The following is a 26,025-nucleotide window of genomic DNA, read 5'->3' on the forward strand; positions in this document are numbered from 1 at the left end:
TTTTAGAAGCATGGCTATGCACATAACACATTTCTGAAAATCCTGTTGTGAGAGTTTCCTCTTGGGGCCTCAGGAAAGACGAAGTAGCATTGCATCTTCCTTTAGGGAGCAATCAGCAGGATCACAGTGATAAAAAGCAGTGGTAATAAAATTGTACTTGTTAATGCAACCTCACACTAAGGTTTGTACTTCTGCTGTTACCCACCTTTTCTCCCAAAACCATCAGGTAAGCCAAATGAAGTACAGATTCCTTTTCTTTTCTTTTTTTTTTTTTTTTTTGTTTTAAAGTTTATTTATTTTTGAGAGAGAGAGAGAGAGAGAGCAAGCAGGGGAGGGGAAGAGAGAGAAGGGGACAGAGGATTTGAAGTAGGCTCTGCACTGACAGCAAAGAACCTGATGCGGGGCTCAAACTCACAAACTGTGAGATCATGACCTGAGCCGACGTCTGACGCTTAACCAACTGAGCCACTCAGGTGCCCCAAAGTACGCATTTCTGACACAAACTTGGGAAAAAGGACCACTGAGGAGCAGAAATAGAATGGGAGGTGGTAATGGGATGCAAACTATTGCAAGTGGTCTGAGTCCCGAACAGAAAGTGATGCCTGAGCTACACGTCACGTACACATTCCTAGAAAAAGAACTTTGACAGAGAACCACTATAGGCATCTCTTATTCCAAGAAGGGTCACTGATAACTCTTTGCCAGCCACATCCACTTCAAGGTAGAAATACTATACTATGTGAATAGGAAATAAGGGAGAACAGGAATGGGTGCTTGCTTCTAAGACCTTTAACCAAGAAATGTATCTAGAGCATAAATTAGAAAAAAAAAAAAAAAGCAAACAAACAAACAAACAAAAACAGGGGAGGAGGGGTGCCTGGGTGGTTCAGTCAGTTAAGTGTCTGACTCTGGATTTTGGCTTGGGTCATAACCTCACAGTTTGTGGGTTCAAGCCCCAAGTCAGGCTCAGCGCTCACAGCACATAGCCTACTTGGGATTCTCTTTCTTTCTGTCCTTTCTGCACGCACGCACGTAAGAAACAGATCTAGAGTCACGTGTTCAATTTACCCCTCAGCTCCTGTTAGGTTGGGATAAGCCATATATCTCTGACTTGAATTCCCCTCTTTGGTTCATAGGTGATGTGGACAACTCCATTTGGTTACGTTTGTATTTAAAGAAAAACAGACTATCCCCTTGAAGCAAAATGCTGAAAATGTACCAGGACTATTTAGGCTCATCTGGAACTCAAATGTGCCATATATGATGAGAAATGGGTCAGAATTAGGATAGGCAGGCCTAGAGCAGAAGTTTGATGGATCTGTTCTGATTTAAAATGCGACAGCAAGAGACCATCCTGTAAATCTCCATAGGGAAGATCTCATTCCCCACCAGGCATAGTGTTTGTCACATAGAAGATACTCAAGTTGATTAATACTGTTTATTCTGGATTGAAATTTTTCTCTGATGAGATTATGTTTCTGATAATTCATTATCCCTGACAGATACAAGCATTCCTGCCATCAAGTGGCAGTTACCCTTAATTGAAAATACCAAGTCCATATAAATAAACTAGCTTAGGGGCAAACAGGACAAATTATTCTGATACGACTATCACAACCTCCATCACTACTACGGCTCCTACGGCTGCTAGCTGGCCCACCTCTGGCCAGCCTTGCTCACACCATATAAAGAACAGCTAAAATGACTCATTCCTTGTATTTCAAGAAGACCAATTTTAATTGGTCCCTCAGAGTAAAATTTCGTCTTTAAGTAGGTTAACACTTTGTTTAGGTTGAGGTCAATTCTAGTCTAGACCCAGAACACCTTATCCGTGACAGTATTTCTTTTTTTTTTTTAATTTTTTTTACGTTTATTTATTTCTGAGACAGAGAGAGACAGAGCATGAGAGGGGAGGGGCAGAGAGAGAGGGAGACACAGAATCCGGACCAGGCTCCAGGCTCTGAGCTGTCAGCACAGAGCCCGATGCGGGGCTCCAACTCACAAACTGTGAGATCATGACCTGAGCCAGAGTCGGTCACTCAACCGACTGAGCCACCCAGGCACCCCTCTGTGACAGTATTTCTATGCTGAGATCTACTTTTCATGGATATCTGAGGACAGTTTATTTTTTCCCAGACTGTAGGAGTTATTTTTCTTTCTCCTCATCTAACATGCATATTAGGTGATTTGGTCTTTTTTAAATGTCCCTACTCCAAATAAGAAAAATAGTTGAGTATAAAATCGTATACCAAAGAAAGGGTTCTAAATCCCTTATGAGTAGAATGTAGACATAATTATAAATCTATTTTCCCCCCACTAAATAAAGGTTCTGATTGATCAAAGAAATGTTGGCCTTTAAAGCCAACTATCAATTGGTGCATTTATACTTAGTTACTTCCTTTCTCCATTTCTCTTAACAAATATTCAAATCTGTCCCACCGTCCTCACATCCCATAGCTAATTTCCAAGCTCCTACTTGGAGCAGGGTAGCATCCAAACCATGGAGAACATGAGGTCTCATTTCCCTAATGCCCTCTTTGCTGGGTCCATACCTACTCCTTGCCTTCTTTTACAGGGTTCTACCCTGTTATGGTGGAGCCTTTGACCCAATCCTCTCCATCAGTCACCTCTCACCTTGATTTTTACTTCTTCCTTTCAACCTAAAAACATGTCAGCTTCTGTGAGGCACACTCTCCTGGTTTTGCTTTTGCTCTTTGAATATTACCTTCCTTGTTCCCTTTCCCATTCTCCTTCTTATTTCCCTTCCTTTTAGGATTCAAATGTCTGTTTTCCAACTGAAATAGTCTATTTTCTAGGAGTGCATATTTTAGAGACTTAGGTAACTTTCAGGCTGGAATATAATTACAAAAAAGTAACACTGAAGATGTTTAATTCATGTACCTAAATACCTTCTCTAAATCTAATCTTGTTTGTTAGGGTTTATATAAAGCTTGTCCACTCATGTCTCATATGTCTTCTTTGTTCTCTTACAAGTCTCGTTGGCGGTACATTTTCTCTAAATAGAAAAGCAAAGTACACACACAAAAAAAGCCTTAAAATCCTTTTAATATAATTTTATACCTGTTTATGAATATTATGGGAACACAATCAAGGAAACTTGTGAAAATCTCACTCTTGCCTATTTTAACAATCCATGATACTTTTGTGAAGTGATTTCATTTAGTGTTTTTTTTTAATTACTCTTTAGGACTATTTCAATTCATTCTGTTATTAATACTGGAATTAAACCTAGTAAGTCCGATTCTCCAAAGGAGAAACAAATTAAGTGTTTGGACCCAGAAAACAAAGGCATAGAGATAGAAGATTGCCACACACAACTCTCTTAACTATATTGTTTTGTGGTGGCTCAGAGAATTTTCTCAGGTCTAATTAATAAGGTTAAAAACAGGCCCCTTTTCCTACATTAAAACCATAGTATCTTTAGGAGGAACACATCAGGGCCTTAAACAAAATCTCTGTAAGCAGACTTAACATCTCCTGCACATTCACTAGGTCACAAATCATCCTTGGCTACTTCCCCTTTACCTAATTGATCCTCCATAGCAATGATTACCCAACTTCATTACTCACAGTGAATATCCTGCAGGCTTCATTTAAAATGCAGATTCCTGCCCTGCTCTTCCAGAGATTTTTGGTTCAGTAGGTTTGAGTCAGGATGCAGGAAACAGAATTCTAGCAAGTACCCTAGGGAGCTGATTCTGATACGGATACTACAAAGACCACACATGATAAAACTCTGTTCCATGGTTATTTCCAGGGATATTGAGCAATCACAGCGATGTTTTGGACACTGTACTTCTCTTTGACTACTGTGCCTCCAATTTGTCAGCTTGTGCATTCATTCGTTCACTCATTCATTCATGAAAAGCACTTACGGACTGCCCCCTATGGAATATAAGGAACACCCATTTCCTGCCATCAGGAGTCCCCAGTGTGGTGGGGGAAGACTGGCACATAAGGTACAATGCAATGTGAAGAATGCTATGACCAAGGTGTACATACTTTATAAAGTGTTAAAGAGGAACAGGGAAGGAATAATTATCAATCCCCATGACTGTGTGTAATTCATACGGCTCGGGATCTACCGAGTTTGATGTATATTTGGGAGGCACATATGGAGATATCCTTTGGAAGATCTACACATTTAAGCCAGTCATTAAGGTGTCTCATCCATTCCTTTGCTTCACTGCTCCATAGACATATTGCTTTACCTCCCAGGGTTCATTTTTTAGTTCTATGAGTGGTCATCAGAAGCAGCAAACAAGTGGCCATGTTTAGAGCTGAATTCAGTGGTAAAAGTTACTGTTGCTGCCTGGGTCCCAGGATGTTACCTTTTTCATCCTTAGAAAAGTAAGATTAATTATATTAATGTACAACATGATTGTAAAGAGTAATTTAAATAATGAATTCTCTTTTAAAATGACACTAAAAACTAAAATAATGTAAGCAGAAAGACTTGTAATTTTTTTTTTAAAACTCTTCCTTCCCCATAATATTTCATACACAGAGATCAGTGTGAAAAATTACCTTTAAAAGATTATTTTTTTCCTGATTCTGGATTCCAGAAAAAGGACTCTGAATAGGCTTTTAAGATAATATATAGGAGACATGACCAGACATCTCAAACATATCCAAACATAATTTGGATTTGGAAATGTTTCTATGACTGTTAATATTTCCAAAACCTGCATACAGTGCTGGAGATAAAATATGAACAAAACTGCTTATATTCAAAGCCCTCCTCTTCTATCAATCAACCCAGGAGAGTTAAGACACGGTGAAGAATTTTTTGAGAAAGACGCCATGTGACAGATTGTGCCAGAGAAATGAAAAATGATGCTTGCAACTTTTATTTTGCTTTCAAGTAATCCCTCCCCACATTTTCTCACAAATGGCATAAACACCTAAGTTGTTTTAAATTGTTTTTTAGATACAAATTGAAGTTATATTCAATGTTATATTCAATGTTACATATGTCTTATGATTGGATCACACAGGGGCCTGGTTTGTTCTGGCTATACTCAAAACTTAGATGCCCTGGGATTTGGGATTTGGAAAGTAATATTAAGCTCCAATTTGAATCAAAATGATCATTATAAATTTTTTTTAACGTTTATTTATTTTTGAGACAGAGAGAGACAGAGCATGAACAGGGGAGGGTCAGAGAGAGAGAGGGAGACACAGAATCCAAAACAGGCTCCAGGCTCCGAGCTGTCAGCACAGAGCCCGACGCGGGGCTTGAACTCACGAACCGCGAGATCATGACCTGAGCCAAAGTGGGATGCTTAACCGACTGAGCCACCCAGGCACCCCAAAATGATCATTATAGATCTGGGCAAAGACCACACCTTCACAGGGACTGTTTGACTGTTTTTAACAATTTTTGCAAAAATTTTTGCAAAATTTTTACCAGAATGTTCTAGGCAGGTTATGGAATCCTGCTGCTGCAATGTGACAGGAAAACTCTGACAATGACTTTGGGATCTGAACTACATCCCAAGGGAGGGGTGAGTCTTTACTACGGATTGCACTACACAAGAACACCAATCTTATGCAGCACTATGAGAATTCATCAACAAATTCCTCATGAATTTGCAACTGTGGCATTAGTTTTAACCCAGTCTCCCTAGATGCCCAATTTGTTACACTGAAGCTCTCTCTGGTTGAAAAAAGAGCAAGTGTCAGATCAATCCTGATACCACACTGCCAGCTGAGCATGTACCCACTAACGACTGTGGCCTGGTAGGTAGTCAACTGAGTAGCTATCTTCCTATAGATACCAGAAGGAGTGGCTGATTGCACTGTGCCAGAGATGGGAGAAGAAGGCACAGCACACCACAGGACAAAGAAGCAACAGAGGCTGAGAAGAGCTGATGACAAGTCTGTAAGGTCTGGCCTTGGGGATTCATGTGCTCTGAAAGGCACGTGTATCACTGCACTGGCCGGCAGGGTGGGCGCCTGTGTGTTGATTCAAGGCCACTCACCTGCAAGTATGAGAGAGATGTCTATGGATGTCTCCTCTAGGCAGGCCATCCAGCAGGGGTGGGGGAGCCCAACTCGGAGAATGTGAAATCTTTCACTAGATCCACACTGGGTGATACAGACAAGTCCTAAGCACACCCCTGAGGAGGCCTCCTGAACATTCACACCTCCAGACATACTGAGCAGAGGCAAGATGCTCTGCTAAGCAACTTCCCATGTAAGATACCTGATCCCAAACTATTCGACCAAACACTCATTTTGACAGGGAGGGAACCACCAAGAGATCAGTGAGAAGCAACACTTGAACTCATTTTGCCAAATACCTTCTGAGAGTTTTCAGTCACGGCCCAGAACACCAGACAGTAAAGAGCAGTTCAGAGATGGCTTATATGTCAGGCACTGTCTTACCGCTTTGTCTTTACCAGTTCATGGACACCTCTAACAATCCTTTGAGGTTGGTACCGCTATCAGATTCTTAATGATGGGAACTAAAGCACAGAGACGTTAGAAAATCTGTCCATGATCCCAAAACTAGTATGTGCAGCATGTTCCTTGATACTATACCACACCTTCTATCTAGACCACTGTGAAGAATTTGGATTCCATGCTGATAGGAGGTCACTGGAAGACTTGAAGCAGGGGAGTAACATGATCCATGTTTTTTGTTTTTTTTAATCCTCCTGGCTGCTGTGTGCAGAGTGGGCTGTAGGAGGGCAAGAGAGGATGGCCCACCATGCTTCGCGCCCAGGCCCAGCACTGAGTGCTGGAACCATAACCTAAACGTGACCCTCCTCCGTCTCCATCTTTCCTGTGTAGACAGAGCTGCAGCAGCTATAAATAGCCTCCCTGAGTGCAAAAGGCTGGCAATCAATTCCAGACTCGTCAGTCCAATGACCCTGCGAGGTGACCCATCCGTCTCTAAGCTCTCTCCAAGTCCAACCACCATCCTGGATTTCACTCTCTAAGCCCACCATGCTCTTCCTCTCCCCTCTTTATCCAAACAACTCTCAAAAATCCAACTTTCCCACACTCAACCTTAATTTGTCAAGACAGAAAGCTCAGATTCTCCATCACTTAGTAACTCAATAAAGTTCCTAACGCAACATATTTAATTTATCACTGGCATTTACTCCACATGGGCCTTCTATTCACCCACAGAAGTATGCTTTATGTTTTTAGGTACCTACCACTTATTTCAAGGACCAAGAGAGTAATACACTGCCTGATAATGAAGCTGTCGGGCAGTGGCTCTTAGGTGATGGTTAAGATCCCAGAACTTTGAGAAACAGCAGACCTGAGGTTAAATTCCACCTCTCTCGTTTGCTGAAACCATAACCTTATGCAAGTCTTAAAACTGCACAGACTCCATTTCTTCAATCTATCAAATGATAACAGCACCAAGCTCAGAAAACTGTGAGGAGTACATGGGTACAGTATTTGAACCTGGCACATATTTAGGAGCTAAATGTGTGGGGTTTAAAAATCTCTTAATCCATTTCTTCCTTCTTTCTAAGAAGTTACGTTTTTCCTTTAATACTCAAAAGCACAGTTCCTCAATCTCATTTCCTTAGGTTTTACTTGTTAAATTTCTTTTAAATAAATTCATTTTATTTTAATTTCTCATAAATATATATAAAACAAAAGTATGCTTACTTATGTCTTGGGAGACTGTTTTCTTTTTTTTTTTAATTTTTTTTAATGTTTATTTTTGAGAGAGAAAGAGAGAGAGAGAGAGAGACAGAGAGAGAGAGACAGAGAGAGGCAGGGCACAAGCAGGGGAGGGGCTGAGGGAGAGGGAGACCAAATCCTAAGCAGGCTCCAGGCTCCAAGCTGTCAGCACAGAGCCCAATGCGGGGATCAAACCCATGAACCGTAAGATCATGACCTGAGCCCACATCGGACGCTTAACTGACTGAGCCACCCAGGCGCCCCTGGAGACTGTTTTCTTAATCTGGATGCCAAATGAGTGTGCAACAAAAGTGCAGTCCATACGTACACCAATAGCACATTATGCCATTACATGTGAATACAGTCTCTCACACAGAGTGTACCAGTCTGTGCAGTTCTTAGGTGGAAGGTCACTCAAAGCCTAAAATTCTGTCAGGCTTTAAGCTCAGCCTAATAAAGACAGGCAGAGATGCCCTCATCTTCCTACACAATGAAACATGGATTGGGTGGTACTATGTGTGTTCAAAAGTTGCCAGGAATGACAATGAGGTGTTAATTCTATATCCCTCTTTCTTTCTTCTAATTACTTATTTATTTTTATTTATTTATTTTAACTTTGAGAGAGAGGAAGACAAGCAAGGGAGGGCCAGAGAGAGAGGGGGACAGAGGATCTGAAGCAGGCTCTGTGCTGACAGCAGAGAGCCCGATGTGGGGCTTGAACTCACTAACTGTGAGATCATGACCTGAGCTGAAGTCAGATACTTAACTGACTGAGCCACCCAGGGGCCCCTAATTATTATTTTTTTAAATGTCATATACACACTAATTTATCACTCAAAGATAAACCTTTTTAATACTAAATGAAGTTTAGAAGCAACCTCTAAGATGCTTCAGGATGTTACTTTTACATGAACCTAATAGCTACAGATTCTGAGAAATGTGCAACCATTATAAAATATAAAGTTCAATGCAAAAGCATCCTTTGGTTGGGGGTAAATTACACCTTTGATCTTAGTGAGCTCATACAACAAGGATCAGGAACTTTCATAGCTAACTTTATGTAAAGAAGGAGGTTACCCTTATTGAAGTGAACCAAATATTTATTGGAGCTGATTCAAACTCAGTATGAAAATATTAGTTGGAAGTATATGAGAGCAATCGTTCTGGAACATTCATTGCTACTAATCCTAAAGAATAATCTTGCAGATGTGGCTAGTCCCTGCGGGTGCCTCCCCAAAATGGCTTGACCAGAGGCTGAATGACCTTCCCAAAGGTTGGACCGCTCACCTGAATCCTTACTAAACCATCACCTTACTTTTCATTAAACTGAGCTTTTATGTATGTTTCTAAATGGGGCACTGCTAGTTCTGTCCAGTGCAGTGTAGGCATGATAGCATCCTTGGGTCTCCGGCACTGTGTGCCAGGTGCACACTATACGACAATAAAAAATAACATCCCTGCCGACCTTGAGAACAACTGAGTGGCATTTTAGGGCCAAAAAGTAAATTTTTTCATTGAAAACATTTAATTTATAAAGGATTAGGATAGAGCTGAAACTTATCCCTGTATTCATCCTGGCTCTTAAACAATCTAAGCAGATTCCAAAAGTCTATTGAAAGCTGGGTCAGTTTGCCACAAGGAAATCTTAACAAAAACGTGAATTTATTCTCCAAGTGTTTTTGTAAGATTGTTGTTTAATCAACAGTTTCTAAAATGTGAATGTCTATGAATCCTTGTCCATATGAACGTTACATTACAAATAAATCTGCTTTAACATCTCATTCATGAGAGAAGAGCTTTAAAAATCTGTCTAAAAACATTATTGGCCAGAAGCAGATAACCTGTCATGAAATCTAGACTCCATCGCATGACATTAAAAAAAAACAAAAAACAAAAAACAAAAAAAAAACACTCTTGTAGGTAGAACCTGTACTTAACATCACAGTAAAGTAATTTATTTGAAACCAGTGGGGCTCTAGAACATCAGCAAAGGGACTGCATATTTATTTGTAAAAGTTTCACATGCTTTAATACCTGTACTGATGGCTGTTGAGTTGTCAAGTGATTAAATGTGATAAGCACACCACACGGTTTGTTAATAGCTATCCCTAATCGAGCTGGGAGGAGAGCACATTTAAGAACATTTCAAAGAGAAAGGCAAAGAGAACTGTAAATCTCAAAGAGTTGGACTCAGGGGGTGCCTGGGTGACTCAGTCAGTTAAGCATCTGATTTCAGCTCAGGTCACGACCCCAAAGTTTGTAAGTTCAAGCCCCGCATCGGGTTCTCAGCTGTTCAGCGCAGAGCCTGCTTCAGATCCTCCATCCCCTGTATTTCTACCCCTCCCTTGCTTGCTCACTCTCTTTCTCTCAAAAATAAATAAAAGTTTTTTAAAAAAAAATTTTTTTAAGGGTCAGACTCAGAAATTAGGTGACAGTTGAACTCATTTTACAGAACTTCCTATTACCTTACCTCACATAATCCCCAAAAGTTTCTCTCTGCCTTTTTCAGGGTTGAATCCATCATCATTTCAAATCTGGTTTGGAAGCAGCAAGAAGAAACATGTTTCATTCTCCTTAAAATCATGCACTGGCCTATCCACTTGGCAATTCCATTCATAGAAGCAGCCAGAACTGAAGTCAGGCAGGTCTGGAGTCCTAACGTGGCTTTGAGAGCTCTGCAGGTCCACTTCACTGATGCTCCTGCTTCTCTTTCTCTTTCCCAACGTTCTAGAAATGAAATCCTAAGCAGGATTTGAGCAGACCTCTGCCAGGATACTCTTGTCTGGCTAAAAAAAACACTGAGAGCCACTCCCACTCTTCCTCAAGACTTACCACTGTTCAGGCATCCTTAATGAAAAAACATAACCTATTAGTATCCCATATGCTGAGGCAGTTGTGGCCACACCCTGTAAAGGGTACAGGATGCAATCACCCCATCCTCCCCTCAGCTTCCTTCCTTTGCTTTTCTATTGGGAAAATTCCAAAGAATGAGTTATGTGTACACACACACACACACACACACACACACTCTCTCTCTCTCTCTCTCTCTCTCTCTCATACAGAGTGAGCTGATGTCAACAAACTGTTATCACAGAGAGGGGAATTTTCTGTCTGATTTACTAAGAATAGAGTAGCCATTACCTGGAAACTCTAATTTACTACTATGATTAATAAGATAAAGAATTTGTTTAGGGTATTAAAATAGGCTTATAGCATCCTAACTAATCCAAAATAAATATGTGGACTTGGATTTCAAACTGTAAAAATCAACTAAAACTTTTTGAAACATCATACAGCTTTAATGAAAATCCCAAACTGTGGTTATCAACCCTGAAGTTATTTTCAGATCTCACTTTTAATGAAAAAAATGGATGCAAAACATCCATCTAGCTGTGTTCTTGTCTTATCCAAGGAAGAAGTTGTGGCGGAAGAATTTCCAGATGAGATGCATTATTCTTTAATGGAAAAGGGGCCTCCTGAAGCTGGCCCACCCAGGGCAGTTGTCGCAATTATTAAGTGTCAGTTGCATGGGTGGATGTAATCAAAGGGTGCGAGACTGTATCTCTCCAGAAAGCTTCCAAGAAAGCAAGATAAAATATCTTCAACTGTCACACGTTTTGCTGTGAAGTGAGACAGGCTGGATTCAAGCTCCGCGCTACATTTAGTGAATGCAATTTACTCTCTACTGGTCCCTTAATCCAGACAGTTTGCCATGAAGCTTCACGGGCCACAAAGCTTTGGCAATAAACTGTGTGGGCACAGCAAGCCTGGCACTCCAGAATCACCACCAGGCTGCTTCTGACATGTAAACTCTGCCCAGTCTTAGAGAAAATCACTGTAGATTCTTGGGTGTATGCTAATGAACACCCAAAGAGCAAGCATGTACACAATGCCTACACTGTACCAGGGACACATCGCAGATGCTATAAAAATAGCCTCACGAATGGCACTGCGCTCCAAGGCTGAGGTCAATAATGTTATTAGAGCTATGTTACAGGTGAGGAAACAGAGGCTCCCAGAGAAGTGATGACAGCCAGGATTTCAGGTTGGATCTGAATGACATCCAACACCCAAACCCAAGCTCTTTTTTTAAAATTTTTTTTTCAACGTTTTTTATTTATTTTTGGGACAGAGAGAGACAGAGCATGAACGGGGGAGGGGCAGAGAGAGAGGGAGACACAGAATCGGAAACAGGCTCCAGGCTCCGAGCCATCAGCCCAGAGCCTGACGCGGGGCTCGAACTCACGGACCGCGAGATCGTGACCTGGCTGAAGTCGGACGCTTAACCGACTGCGCCACCCAGGCGCCCCCAAACCCAAGCTCTTTTACAGTGCACTGCCTTTCTCAGATAACGCTCCTGAAGATGGCAGTCACCTCACTAATTTGACGGAGTCACCAAAAGGAGTTTAGGAAAAAGTAATCTAGAAGGGATGAGTTCATTTCCTCTTATTGGCATCAACGGTGGCTACAGCCTATGAACAACAGACTTCTCATCAATGTCAGCATCTCTGTTTTTAGCCCCAGTCAAAAGCGTCTAGTCTTGAATGCTTGCTTACTTCCTAGTTATGGACCAACAGATTCTCCATGAAGTTCACCTGATGCTCCCATGACTCTGGCTCTCCAAGCCACGATTCTTTACCTTCCAAATAGTGTAACATTTGCCAGACAGGCCACTTTAGCTGAACTCTAGGCTCTGGTCCGTCCATGTGTCATCGATGTTCACATGTGTCAAACAGGCTATTGTCGTCCTATGTAAAGGAAATCTATTTCCCCACAGCACAAGCCATTGTCATAGGAGACTAGATTTCCAAGTTGACCAAGAAACTTATAAAGTGGATCAAGGGATGTGAGATGATGTTGGAGCCTAGACTTAAGGCCATCACATACACGCACCTTTTCATAGAGGTGGTATTTCTTAAACACAGGTAGTTCAGGCTGTACCTCTTCAATCATAGTGGACTACTGCATTGAGAAGGTACAGCAAGACAGCATAGTGTCAGACCTCAAAATTTATACATGCTAGGAATATATAAAGGAATATTTCTCCAAACCACAACCCAGTGTGAAGAAAGACCTTGAAGATCAACAAGTAAAATGGGAAGCACATTAATACAATATTTGCATCCATGTAACATCCTAGCATTTTCACTCGCTATGATGGCATACGGTGCCAGGCATTAGGAGATAGTTCTCAACAAGACAAACACAGCCTCTGCTTTTTCTTACAGAGCTTCTATTTTAGAGACAGGGAGACACATTTAAATAACAAATACAAAATGAATGCTTTAGCTACTACTATGAGACATGCTACAAAGGAAAAAGAGGGCATAAGGGAACGGGCGAGTTGCTGACATGACCCAGGCCAGAAAATAAGTGAAATCTTCCTCAAGGAATCAATGTAGGAACTGAGCTCTGAAGGATGGATAAGGAGGGGAGGAAAGAGAAAAGAGACAACATTTCAGATAGAAGAGCTGCTCAGAGGCCCTAGCATGGGGAGCAGCATGGCACTTCCATGGACTGAAGGAAGACCAGTGTGACTAGAACACAGAGGGTAAGGGAGAGATGAGGCCAGTGAAGGAGAATAGACTAGAAATTTTAAGCATCAGTGTAGAGGGAAAGAAAGGGAAGCTAAAGAATAGAGGAATGAGGGGCACTTGAGTGGCTCATTTGGTTAAGTACCCAACTCTTGGTTTTAGCTCAGGTCGTGAACTCCCAGTTCATGAGTTCGAGCCCCATGTCGGGCTCTGTGCTGATGGTGCAGAGCCTGCTTGAGATTTTCTCTCTCTCCCTCTCTCTCTGCCCCTCCCCTGCTCACTTTCTCTTTCTCTGTCTTAAAATAAATAAATAAACTTTAAAAAAAGAATAGAGGAATGAAAATTGTCCTTTCATCCCATCTCCACAAGATCTCTTTCTGAAAGCCAATTGATATCACAGTTGTTAACATTCAAAGCTATTGATCTAGCAAGGATGCTCATGGGTGAAATTATGTTTTATGGATACTGAATGGATTAATCATAGAACTAAAAAGACATCATTTAACTAATGTAGCTTATTCCCAAAAGCTCACGGAATAAATAAATCATGGGAATAAAAGGCACAGCATAGGGAAGACAGTCAATGATACTATAATAGTACTATACGGTGACAGATGGTAGTATCCTTGCAGTGAGCACAGCACAATGTATAGAGAAGTTGAATCACTGCGTTGTACACCTGAAACTAATATAACATTGTGTGTCAACTATACCTAAATTAAAAAAAGAATGAGTAAGCTCCAAAAAAAAAAAAAAAAAGAGTAGAGGAGAGCAAAGACACAATTCTTAGATTACGATACAAATTGACAATGGAAAAATTCAGCAGTGTCTCTTCCATCTAGCTTTATGTTGGCACCAAAAACCCAAAACAGAATCAAGGTTAGCACATCAGGAAGGAACAACCATTTTCCTGAAAAGCCCATTATGAATTTCCTTTGTGTTTCTGCACTTTGCATGCCTCTGAGACTGACATCATATTATCCCATATGCATTATTTCAGTCCTGTAGCAAGTGTCTGCCTATGTGCTGCAACTTTTATCGGAGGGTTTTTCTTGTGACATTGTGTTCCTTAAACAGCCAGATGAATGCTGGCCTCCTCACCACTTTGTTTTCAGATTCCCCAAATCTTCCAATGGAAATGCACATCAGTCTGTGTATACATCAGAAAACGTTTTGAAAATTCATTCAAAAAAGAGACAGCTGCTAAAAGATCAAGGGTAGAGCCTCAAATAAAAATCAGTTTGACGGCTGTACATGAAATACATGGTTTCTAAATTTTAGCCTAGAAACTGGTAGGTAATCAAATTAAATAAAAACAATAAGGGCTATCATCTGTTATCTATTAAGAACTTACCACATGCCAGGCACTATAAGTGTATACATACACTCTCTCATTTAATCCTCAGAGAACCTTCTGGGCTGGTTGTTACAATCCCCATTTCACAAAATAAGAAAACTGTGGGATAAAGAGACTGAATAACTTGCTCATGCATAGCAAAATCACAGAGCAAAAAACTAGCTGAATTTCATATCTAGGGTATGCATGACATCAAAGCTTATCCGCACATTTCCCACCATTATACAACTTTCCCCCAAAATAACTAAGTACTGTTCATCAAGTGACAAGAACTGTGCTCGGTATTTCAGAATCACTAGCTGATAGAATCCTCACAGCAATTCTGAGAGGTGTTATTATCCCTAAGATAAGGAAAGTGAGCTCTGGGAGGTCTGGTAACTTGATCAAGGGCACATAATGGCAAGGCTGAAAGGTGCAGAGGAAGACTTTCCAGAAGCCTGCACAATTTCACAACAGCAACATTTCTGAAGTATTCTGAGTTCAGTAGAAGCAAGTACGGGCATGTTTTCTTAGGGTTTTGCACTTTCATCTGGGAAATTATCATTATGCTCTGGAAGACAGTAATGTCCCCCAAAACTGACTTTCTCATCTTAGGTGGATAAGAAAATCCCTTTATCGATGTCCACTCAAGCCAAATGATCGGAACTGGGATCCATTGCTTTCATTAACATGAATAGATGACCCTCATTTTCTCTAACAGACAGATACACACAAGCAGATGTAATGTGCCAAACACGTGAAAGGCAGAAATAAGAATAAATGTTGTTTTTTTTTCTTTCAGTAATCTCTACAACATAATTAAAGAAGCAGCTATAATGGGGTCTCCTTTCTTTGACTGACCTGTATCCAGAAGCTCTAAGATATATTTCTCCTTATGGGTGAATTTTATATAAATACCTAAGAATGTTATATCTTTACTTATGGATGAATTTTGTATTAATCCTATGTTAATGTATTGCTAATGAAATTTTACGGTGGTTTACATACAATCCTACCTCCCTCATTCAATTCATAACAACCATTTAATTACATATGACTAGCGAGTTCTGCTCCTATGCTATTTATTATTCCAAATAAATTTATATTGTACAACAGGGTGAATTTAAAAATAGATTGTAGTCATGTAAAACTAAGAAAATAAAATGAAGCCAAAAAAGGAAGGATTTAAATTATTTTATTTGTCTATGTGTATATTTTGCTTCTATCTGTACAATGAGAACATTACCTTTTCCCAGTTATGCTTTGCATATAGCTGAGATAGCAATGAACTCAATAATATATCCTGGAGAGTCTCGGATAGGGCGGGAAGTACATGCATAGAAACTCCACTATATTCACACAGGGAACATTTTCAGAATTGGGATTTATAATTTACCACAACAGTGCATGATGTAGAATCAAATAATCACATAAATTCCCAACTCTGAAAGAAAAGTTTTCAAATTATATTGTATATTACAAACATCTGGGACTTATGTTTAAAATTCAGACTCCAGGGGCACTGGGTGGCTTAATCAGTTAAGCGACCAACTCTTGATTTCGGCTCAGGTCATGATCTCATGGTTCATGGGTTCAAGCCCCACGTCAGGTTCTATGCTGACAGTGTGGAGCCAGCTTGAGATTCTCTCTCTCTCCCTCTCTCTGTCCCTCCTCCGCTCTCTCTCCGCCACCCCTCTCTCTCTCAAACTAGATAAACTATAGGGGCATCTGGGTGGCTTAGCTGGTTAAGTGTCCAACTTTGGCTCGGGTCACAAGTTCGTAGTTCCTAAGTTCGAGCCCCGTGTTGGGCTCTGTTCTGACAGCTCACAGCCTGGAGCCTGTTTTGGATTCTGTGTCTCCCTCTCACTCTGCCCCTCCCCTGCTCATGCTGTCTCTCTCAAAAATAAATAAACATTTTTTAAAAATTAAAAATAAATAAACTTAAAAATCAGACTCCATAGAGCAAAGAGCAGAAATTCTGATTCAGTAGATATAGGATGGGTCCTAGAAGTTTGCATTTTAAACAATCACCCCAACTAATTCTGATATAGATAATACTAGAACTACACTTTAAGAGACACTAGTCTGCAGTCTCAAAATTTAATTAGACCGGGGGCGCCTGGGTGGCTCAGTCGGTTAGGCGTCCGACTTCAGCTCAGGTCACGATCTCGCGGTCCGTGAGTTTGAGCCCCGCGTCGGGCTCTGGGCTGATGGCTCAGAGCCTGGAGCCTGCTTCCAATTCTGTGTCTCCCTCTCTCTCTGCCCCTCCCCCGTACATGCTCTGTCTCTCTCTGTCTCAAAAATAAATAAACGTTAAAAAAAAATTTAAAAAAAAATTTAATTAGACCGTACACTAATGGACATGAATATGTGAATGTCACATTTGGTTTTGCAAATGTGTTTTGTTAGAAACTTCAAAAATAGACATACATCTCTGTATCTTTGCAGTGTACTCTTTCCTAACAATTCTCATGATGATTATGTTCAATCTATCTTAAAAGAAGAAAAAAGTGAGTAGAGTGGAAAGCAAGTACAGAAAACACGAACACAGAAAGGGATGCTAACATGAGAAAAAAAAAGTTTTTGCTTGTATATAAGTCTAGAACAGTACTCCTCAAAATATAGGCCGTGGACCAGCACTGGGCCATGAACTTATCGCTAATGATTTGAGAGAAGGACAGAAATTGAACATGAGACTTTACAAACTTTTACAGAAATTTGTCAGAGTAATTTTAAGTCTGTTCAGTAATAATAATAATAATAATAATGAAAATGTGGGCTTATATTTTGTAGATCTTGTTTTCATTTCATTTTTCTAAGTTTTTTTTTCTTTAATGTTTATTTATTTATTCATTTTGAGAGAAAGAGAGGAAGGGGGAGCAGCAGAGAGAGAGGGAGAGAGAGAAACCCAAGCAGGCTCCGCCCTATCCGCACAGAGCCCAACATGGGGCTCAGTCCCACGAACTCCAAGATCAGGACCTGAACCAAAATCAAGAGTCAGACGCTCAACCAAGTGAGACACCCAGGCACCCCTAGGTCTACTTTTATTGTACTTTACAAAAGATCAGTGTCCGTGATGGGATTGAAAGGCCATAGAAAATTTGAGAAGCACTAGTGGGTTCTAGAAAGGAGGGTTTGACCGTGCTTGCTCTGTGCAGTGAGCCCAAGATTGGACACAAGAGTGGATTTCTGTGGTACCATCTCAAAGGTTACCAGCCAGAAAGAATTTATTGAATGATGTCTGTAAGAACATCCTTAACTTCTCATACTAATTCGCTTTGAATCTGTCAGCAATATATGAATCTACATGTTTTTGTGGATCTGTCAACTTTTCTTTTTAGCTTGTGCCACGTCTCAAAATAACACTTTAGGGGTGCCTGGGTGGCTCAGAAGGTTGAGCGTCCGACTTCAGCTCAGGTCATGATCTCACAGTTCGTGAGTTCGAGCCCCGCGTTGGGCTCTGTGCTGACAGCTCAGAGCCTGGAGCCTGTTTCAGATTCTGTGTCTCGCTCTCTCTCTGCACCTCCCCTGCTCATGCTCTGTCTCTCTCTGTCTCAAAAATAAATAAAACATTAAAAAAAATTTTTTTGGTTAACACTTGAGTAAAATTTCATAAAAAATTACTTTCGACGCATATAACAGCACATTTCACTTATTATAAATGTATGTCTCTCAAATTTCAAAGAGACCCTTGCATTCTAACATTTGAGGGCTCAGTGAAGAGCTCCATCATCATACCAACACCCTATCTGTGCGTCTTTGCTGACAAGAAATGACTGTTGCAGGCTGTTTTCAAAAAAGAAGGTCTTTCAACCACTTTGGTCATCTTAGTACTGGGTCCTTATTAGCTACCTAATGATCTTCATATCTGGCAATGACAACAGTAATAAGAAGCACAAACCATCAATACATAAGTAGATGGGACACAGATCTCATTTTTGCAGCTTTCCTGCCTCCTGGTAAACTGAATAATAATTCTCTCCTTTATTGAGACGTGCCTTGTAGACAGTAAGTTCAATTCTAGACATATTCTCACAATTCCAGCTTCAGGTCAGGATACTGTTTGGTGGCCCTTGCAGTTGCTACTTTTGCCATGTGAGTGTTGCCAAGAATAACTTTTTCTCTTCCAAGTTAAATATGGTGTTTATAAAAGGTGTGGGGCACAGAATCTGGCAGCATGTATCTGTACACACAACAGACAAAGTCACAATAATAGCAACTGCGCTCCTGCTTGCCAAGATCTCTAGCCAGGAAGAGTGAAAAGTGAGGATTTTTTTTTCCCCTAAATAATTGTGTCCCTTTTTCAAAAAGAATAAAGTCAACCTTTAAATATGTAAGTTTGTTCTGTAATGTTTAAAAATTATAAGTCAGACACTAAACTTATTCATTATGTTTTACTAACATGTTTTAATATAATTTAAGACATTTTCTCATTTAGTCAGTTACTTATATGCCTAAGATCTCTCCAACAGCTTGTAAATACAGTACAGAGTAGCACTGGTTCTGCAGCCCAAATGGACATCTCTTAGACATGAGACCTTGACAAATGATTAACCTTCCTGACCTTTAGTTCCCTCATCTATAAAATGAGGACAATAACAATGCAAGACCAGCACAATTTGGGAAGGACTGTAAAGCTACATACAGTAAGGAGACAGTGCCTGGCAAAGAGTATGTACTCACTGTCAATAAACTCTCAGATATTAATGTTGTTATTCTCAACAGAGAAGACCAAATCACTGAAATATCTAGAAAAATTTTTAGAATTTTATTTCTGTGACAAATTTTAACACGAAATAGATACTTCCACCACGAAGGCAGCTGAACTGACTTCTGGAGTCATTCTGCTCTAGGTTATTTGACATGATTAAATCTGGCACAAATTCAATGCTTTTACTAAAATTCAAATAACATCTTTGGAGGAAAAGAATTATGTTAATGACTTCTATTGCACTATATACATTTGTTTCAGCAATCACTTTGGGAAAGGTTAAGTGCAGTGGATAAAACTAAAATCACAAGGCATCCTTGTAAAAGATGGCATTCATCCAAAATGCCTTTCCTGGAACAAACTGTAACAACTTGTTTCCCTCCTGCCGCCCTTCCCTACCAAGCTATATTTAAGGGTCTGTAAGCATTTCCATTACAAACTGCTGTCATCAGGATTTGTCATTTTACCCTCTAATCTGTTTCAGACTTTATAAATAAACCTCTCAATCGCATTTTTAAAAAGCCATTGTTTTTTAAACTTAAAAACTTCCTTCAGTAAAGGATAATAGTACAAGGGGAAAAAAACATAAATACCAGAAAAGTAAGGATAATTTTACACATGAAAAAAAATTATCTGCCATGGCTTACTAAGCAAAATAAGACACATGTTCTAAAAATATGTGCCACTTAAGATCATGTAAATTTAGTGGTCACTGTGTTGTGATCTGTAATAATTAGAAACTACTATGTAAGTATCCAAAAATAAATGAATACGTACGTATGGCACAGCCACATTATACCCTATTATGTTGCCATCACACAATGTTCCCAATTTTTAATGACATGGAAAATGTTCATGATACAATAAGTGAAAAGCATACTGCAGAGCTGTATGCACAATATGAGCTTAATTGGGTTTAAAGTTTGTAACATATATTTCTACCAACAGTGCACAAAGCTTCCTTTTTCTCCACATCCTTGTCAACACTTGTTATCTCTTGTCTTTTTTATTTTAGCCATTCTAACAGGTATATGGTGATCTCTCATTGCTCATTGTGGTTGTGATTTGCAACTCCCTGACGAACAGTGATGTTGAGCATCTTTTCATGTGTCTGTTGGCCATCTGTAAGTCTTCTTTGAAAAAAATGTCTATTCAGATCCACTGCCAGGTTTTTAATCAAATTATCTGATTTTTTTGGTATTGAGTTATATTAAGTTCTTCATATATTCTGGCTATTAGCCCCTTAACAGATACATCACCTGCAAATATCTTTTCCCATTTACTAGGCAGCCTTTTTGTTTTGTTGATGGTTTCCTTCACTGTGCAAAAATAAAGAAACTTTTTAGTTTGATGTAGTCCCAATAGTTTGTTTTTGCTTTTGTTCCCTTGCCTTAGAAAACCTATCTAGAAAAACATTGCTACAGGTGATGTCAGAGAAATTACCACCTGTGCTCTCTTCTAGGATTTCTATGGTTTCAGGTCTCACACTTAGGTCTTTAGTCCATCTTGAGTTTATTTTTGTATGTGGTGTTAGAAAGTGATCCAGTTTCATTCTTTTGCATGTAGATATCCAATTTTCCCAGTATCATTTATTAAAGAGACTGACTTTTCCCCATTGTATATTTTTGCTTTCTTTGCCATAGATTTATTGACCGTATAAGCATGGGTTTATTTCTGGACTCTCTATTCGGTTCCATTGATCTGTGTGTCTATTTTTGTGCCAGCACCATAATATTTTGCTTACTACAGCTTTGTAGTATGTCTTGAAATCTGGAATTGTGATACCTCCAGCTTCTTTTCTGTCTCAAGATTGCTTTGGCTATGGGGCGCCTGAGTGGCTCAGTCGGTTAAGCGTCTGACTTCAGCTCTGGTCATGATCTCATGGTTCACGAGTTCAAGCCCCGCATCGGGCTCTGTGCTGACAGCTCAGAGCCTGGAGCCTGTTTCAGATTCTGTGTCTCCCTCTCTCTCTCTCTGCCCCTACCCCTGCTCATGCTCTGTCGCTTTCTCTCTCAAAAATAAATTAATGTTAAAAAAAAATTTTTTTTAAGGTTGTTCTGGCTATTTGGGGTCTTTTGTGGCTCCATATAAATTTTAAAATTGTTTGTTCCAGTTCTGTGAAAAATGCTGTTGGTTTTTTAATAGGGATTGCACTGAATCTGCAGATAGCTTTGGATAGTATGGAAATTTTAACAGCCATTGTGGAAGACAGTATGGAAGGTCCTCAAAAAATTAAAAATAGAAATAACATAGAATCCAATAATTCCACTACTGGGTATCTACCCAAAGAAAATGAAAACAATAATTCAAAAAGATATATACACCCTTACATTTATTATACATTTATAGTAGCTAAGATATGGAAGCAACCTAAGTGTCCACTGACAGATGAATGGATGAGGAAGATGTGATTCTCACACACACATACACACACACACACACACACACATCTGCCACAACATGGATGGACCTAAAGGTTATCATGCTAAGTCAAATAAGTCAGAATGATAAAGACAAATACCATATGATTTCACTCATAGGTGGAATCTAAAAAACAAAACAAATAAGCAAATAAACAAAAAAGCAGAATCAGACCTATAAATACAGAGAACAAGTTAATGGGTGCCAGAGGGAATGGAGTAAGTTGATGGGCAAAATGCATGAAGACATATGGGATTCCAGTTATGGAATGAATAAATCATGGAAATAAAAGGCACCGCATAGGGAATATAGTCAGTGATACTGTAATAGTGTATAGTGGCAGATGGTAGCTACACTTTTGGTGAGCATAGTACAACATATATAGAGAAGTCGAATCACTGTGTTGTATACCTGAGACTAATGTAACATTGTGTGTCAACTATACTCAAAACAAAATTCTTAAATACACATATTTATGAAAATATCGTTATAAAAAGGATATGCTAAAATGCTTATAATAATTACCACTTGGCAGGAAGACTCAAGTGTTTCCTATGCTGTTCCATATTTTCCAACTTGTCTATAATGAACTTGCACTACTTTAATAATCAGAAAATAGAGGCTTCAATTTGGCTTAGTATTGCAGAAAAAATATAGAAACAGTAATACAGAAAAAAAAATTAAGTTTGGCATCTCTCTTATCTTTCTATATGCTCTGTGCTCTCCTTTCTAATCTATATTTAATCATAAATATTCTGACGCTGGAAAATATTACTTACGTTAAAGTACTCATTCAAAAGAAGTTTTTACTTGTCAAATGGAGCTGCCAAAAAAAATGACCTTGTAGCTAACCACATATTATCAATAACCCACGTCTCAAGATGCTGAAAAACACAAGTATCATTCATCATATGGACATATCTAGGGGACAAGACACAGATTCAAGAGACATCTGGTAAAGGAACAGTAAGAAAAAAAATTGAAGCAAAAGGTATCACATGAAAACTATTTAGAATCTAACTAAATTGAAGGTTATATTCAAAACTTCAAGTACTCAGTAGTCATCAACCCAAAGAGATCTGCTCTAAATGGATTTGTGAATCAATATAAATCAAACACAAATATAAAAAATTCAGAGTTCCAGGCTATTTCAGAAAAATCACAGTACAATCAACCATTGTAAGCATTCATGACCACAGACACAATTTCCAGTTTTTCTTTAAAGAAATTTGAATGAATTTTACCAGAAAACCAATTTTTACTTTTTAAAATCAAGATAACACTTTTAAAACTTATGTCATTAATATGTCAATTATACCTCAATTTTTAAAATATTTTAAAAAATTAAAACCTTCTGTGTCATTAAATATCAACCACTATGCAAAGTACTTTTACATATGCCCTTTTTAAAATCTTTTCCTCTTACAGCAATGTTAAAGAATCTGGTCCACTTGGAAACACTGTCTTACCTAATTCCCTCTATCAGTCTATCTTCTTTGAGGATAGGAACCATATTTTATTAACCTTCATACTGCTAACAATCTTCCAATTTTGGGAAACATCTGATATATGTTTTTGATTAAATAAGAGCTGATTCTCTAAATTAGTTTTTATTTCCCTCAGACTTTGCCTTAAACATCATTAAGTGTGAAGTATTTCATAACTTACTGGTGTCCAAATTTATGTATTTAGGAACAAACGCTAAAACAAAATTTGAAGAAATACTAAGTGTGGAACAGACACAAAGGCACATCTAAATAACCGATTACATTGAGAAGTGAAGAAGAAGAATCTGATAACAAAACATAAATTAAAATAATTTTTCATTCTTTAAGGAAAAAAACAGAAGAGAGTTACAAACTTTATAAAGACTACTCTGACGATGCTCAAGTTTCACTGGCAGGCCAAGTAAGTTTTAACAACAATAAACTCTAAGTCAAAAAGAAACCTAGTTGAAGCTACTCACTAGTTAGTGCCAAGGAAAAACTGCTTAGACTTTTAGTGATAAAATGAATAAATTCCAAAAATCCTGAAGAGACAGAAAAAGTTTCAAATATAAGCTAAAAGGCAAACTATATTATAGTTCCTTTTAATTCTTTATCTGCTTAAAGTTGTCTGCTATGAAGAATTACATTAATAATCTAAAGTACTAAAACTTATCTGGGTGGAGATTTTCCTGAAATGGCCTCAGAATAATTAATGCACGATTGAGGCAAAGCATCCATTTCATAAATTTACCATGTAATAACAAATATTATATCTTAAAGTGCTTAGAATAAGCTTTTCTGCCCATTTCTTGCCAGCAAATCAAATCAATATTGCTAAATCAAAAATAGAAAATTTGAATCAACCAAACTATTGAAATACAAAAAAAAAATAAATAAATAAAAAAAAAATAAAGGAAACAAGACCAAGAAACAGCTTTTCTCTTTCTTTCTGGTACAAGTTTACTCTGATGCATTCTCACATGGCATCTTGACAATTATTTGAAAACCAGGTTCTATTGCTAATACTGTGTTCAAATTACTTCTTTACTCATTACTCTGAAAGTAAAAGTCACAAAAGCCTCCTTTTGGGTCTCTATTGGGTTGTGAGTCAATGGGACTGCCATAAGTATAAGCAGGCCACTATGAGCCCAAGCTCAGGAGTCAGATTGTTGACTTTATATCTGGACTTGTCATCTGCCTTGTCATCTTTTTGTCAACTTGGCCAAGCCATTTTAGCGGCCATTGTACAGGGCCAAAATAGTATACATAGTGCTGTGGTACGCCACACACACACACACACAAATTTGCTTTTATTTATGAAAAACAAACAAACAAATGTGGAGATGATAAAGAAGAGGACAACCATAAAATGGTTACCTGCAGAAAATGAGGGTTCTGGGTGGAGGTACAAGAGATAAAATATACAACTGCTCTTGAAAAACCTTCTTATATAGTTTTTCTGTTGCCCTAAATGGTACAGTTTGAGTATTTAAAAAACTCTGCAACTCATTAAAACACATGAGTTTATAATGATATTAAAATATACACAGCCGCTCATCAAAAAGAAAAATCTTTTTGATGAATGACGTTGAACATCTTTTCATGTGTCTATTGGCCATCTGTATGTCTTTGAAAAAATGTTCATGTCTTCTGCCCATTTTTTAATTGGATTATTCATTTTTTGGAAAATGCAAATCAAAACGACAATGATATATTACCTCACACCTCTCAGAATGGCTAAAGTCAACACAAGAAACAACAGGCGTTGACAAAGATGTGGAGAAAGGAGAACTCTCCTGCCCTGTTGGTGGGAATGCAACATGGTGCAGCCACTCTGAAAAACAGTATGGAAGTTCCTCAAGAAGTTAAAAATAGAACTACCCTATGATCCAGCAATTGCACGACTAGGTATTTACTCAAGGAATACAAAAATACTAATTCAAAAGGATACATGCATCCCAATGTTTATAGCAGCATTATCTATAATAGCTAAATTATGGAAAAGCCAAAATGTCCATTGACTGAGAAATGGATAAAGATGTGGTGTATATGTATATAGATATAGATGATATAGATACAGATATAGACATAGATATAGATATACACATATATACAATATACAGATACATATAGTAGATTTTTACTCAGCCATAAAAAGAATGAAATCTTGCCATTTGCAACTGACATGGATGGAGCTAGAGAGGATTATGCTAAGCCGAATAAATCGGTCAGAGAAAGACAAATACCATAAGATTATACTCATGTGGAATTTAAGAAACAAAGCAAATGAACATAGGGGGAAAAAAGAGAAGGGGAGGTAAACCAAGAAACAGACTTAACTCTAGAGAACAAACTGACAGTTATTAGAGGGGAGGTAGGGAAGAGATGGGTTAAATAGGTGATGAGGATTAAGGAAGGCACTTGTTATGATGAGCACTGGGTGATGCATGGAAGTGCTGAATCACTAAATCGTACACCTAAAACTAATATCACATTCTATGTTAACTAACTTGAATTTAAATAAAAACTTTAAAAAAAGAAAGAAAAGCCCACAGCTAACATCATACTTAATGGTTAAAGACTGAGAGCCTTCTCCCTAAGATCAGGAATGAAACAGAGATGTCTGCTTTTGACATTTCTATTCAACATTGTACTGAAAATCCTAGCCAAAGCTATTAGACAAGAAAGGGATATGAAAGTCAGGCAAACTAAAACAAAAAGTAAAATTGTCTCTATTTATAGGTGACAAAGTATTATATAGGAAATCCTAAAGAATCCACAAAAAAAACTATTAGACCTAATAAATGCATTCAGCAAAATTGTACAATGCAAGATGGAAACTCAAAAATCAATTGTATTTCTATA

At 38.6% G+C, this 26,025-nt stretch overlaps 1 protein-coding gene across 7 annotated transcripts in view; it reads right to left on the reverse strand.

Moving 5' to 3' along the window:
- Positions 1-26,025, reverse strand: part of HECW2 (HECT, C2 and WW domain containing E3 ubiquitin protein ligase 2) — a 321,128-nt gene that overhangs the window by 153,344 nt on the left and 141,759 nt on the right. For 2 of the 7 annotated variants that reach the window (XM_042949538.1, XM_042949539.1), the window contains exon 3: positions 10,142-10,205. The exons of 4 other annotated variants lie outside the window; for them this stretch is intronic. The gene's annotated coding sequence lies outside the window, so the exon portion shown is untranslated. Of the gene's footprint in view, positions 1-10,141; positions 10,387-26,025 lie in introns of those variants that run through there. One more of the 7 variants, XM_042949541.1, reaches the window with a different exon arrangement.

The sequence above is a fragment of the Panthera leo genome, chromosome C1 (genome assembly GCF_018350215.1).
Source record: "Panthera leo isolate Ple1 chromosome C1, P.leo_Ple1_pat1.1, whole genome shotgun sequence".
In the NCBI taxonomy this organism is placed as follows: domain Eukaryota; kingdom Metazoa; phylum Chordata; class Mammalia; order Carnivora; family Felidae; genus Panthera; species Panthera leo.